Source organism: Tupaia chinensis, unplaced genomic scaffold (assembly GCF_000334495.1).
Source record: "Tupaia chinensis unplaced genomic scaffold, TupChi_1.0 Scaffold149184_1, whole genome shotgun sequence".
NCBI lineage: Eukaryota > Metazoa > Chordata > Mammalia > Scandentia > Tupaiidae > Tupaia > Tupaia belangeri.
Window position 1 is genome coordinate 1,939,093 of NW_006209032.1, and position 249 is coordinate 1,939,341.

Genomic DNA, 249 nt, shown 5'->3' on the forward strand with positions numbered 1-249 from the left:
CCCCCGCACGGGGGCCACCCGCCCGGGGCCCCACCCTTCCTCCTGGAGGCCCCGCCCTCACGTGGGCCCGTCGGCCTGGAGGCCCCACCCTTCCTCCTGGAGGCCCCGCCCAGGGCGGGCGGGCCCGCCCAGCTCAGGGATCGGCGGGCGGGGGGGGTCCAGGAAGTCCCGCCCCTCGCCGGCTGAGGGGCCGCCCGGGACCCCCGCGTTGGCCTTCGCGGCCACCGCAGCGTTTTTTGCACCGCCGGG

General features: G+C 80.7%; 1 protein-coding gene across 1 annotated transcript in view; it reads left to right on the plus strand.

Moving 5' to 3' along the window:
- The window catches only part of NBEAL2 (neurobeachin like 2), a 28,919-nt gene that overhangs the window by 27,277 nt on the left and 1,393 nt on the right, over positions 1–249 (plus strand).